Below are 1,139 nucleotides of genomic sequence, written 5' to 3' on the forward strand. Positions count from 1 at the left end.
CCGTAGCTAACGCCATGGCTATTCCCCTCCGTCCCGGATGGGTCTTCGAATTCAACATGATACCTTTCTCTGAGGTGCATGCTGTAATGTCACCTCGTTTGTTTCTGCTTCCACCAGCGATACCTCATCATAGCCCGAGTCCTTCTCAAACAGTTTCATTGGTAAGCCTGCAAACTCGTTCTGAAACACCAAGTCTGTGACGGGGTCACACAGCACCTTGCGCTAGAGGAAGTTATCTTCCGAGAGTATACAAACTCTCAGTGAACGGCAGTTCACAGGTCCCCTCTTTAATTAAAGAGAGCGAAGTGACCTAAATAAGGTAGATTGTAAACTGAGTATATTTATAGGTAGGTTAAGTTTGAGGTTAATACAAACTATCAGCTACCTATAGTAATGCAATGTCATTTAACCAATGGTTGGTTTTGAATGACCTTGGTACCTTGTACCAAATATCCCGGAGTATGACATGTCATACTCCTGAAGTGTGAAGTGTCACACTTCATGTAACCAGGGTACACTTAGTGCTACGTACCCCGTTACATCCTCCCCCACTTAGGTTCGGTTTACCGACCAATCAGAATGAAGAGATGTTCGTCACAAACTCTCATTCTCAAAGTCGAAAACCATCGACTCGGCCGCGCGAGCGCGGCGGAGGCTCACTTTACAGTTAGAGCCTCGAGCAGCAACCTGTGCGCTCTTCGTCAAGGTCTCCACTTCGACCGTTAACATGCCTCGTGGCACTGCTAAGAGTGGTGCTAAGACACGCTCCAAGGCTGCAGCCGGTAAGGCGCAGGCCAAGAGCACTAAGCCTCACGGCAAAGGCTCTGCACTCAAGGAGGCTACTCAGGTGGCCTCCGAGGCGATCGGATCCTCGGGTGACGCGGCTGCCCATCAGCGCGCAAGCAGGCGCCGAAGACCGTCGCCCTCGTCTTCAGACATTCGTACGAACCCTCCGTTCGTAGAACATGAGTTCAACTCGCGCAGTGAGGACGATGCCAATTTCCAGAGCACACATGATGCTCCTGCAGGCTCTGTGTGAGCTCTCTTTTCTATTGCCAAAGGAGAAAAGAAAAGCCCCTCCTCTCGTCTTCCCTCTATAGAATAAAGTGATCCGAAAATAGGGGACCACTTTTCCCCTC

This window comes from Phytophthora infestans, genomic scaffold, assembly GCF_000142945.1.
Source record: "Phytophthora infestans T30-4 supercont1.23 genomic scaffold, whole genome shotgun sequence".
NCBI classification, from domain to species: Eukaryota; Oomycota; class Peronosporomycetes; order Peronosporales; family Peronosporaceae; genus Phytophthora; species Phytophthora infestans.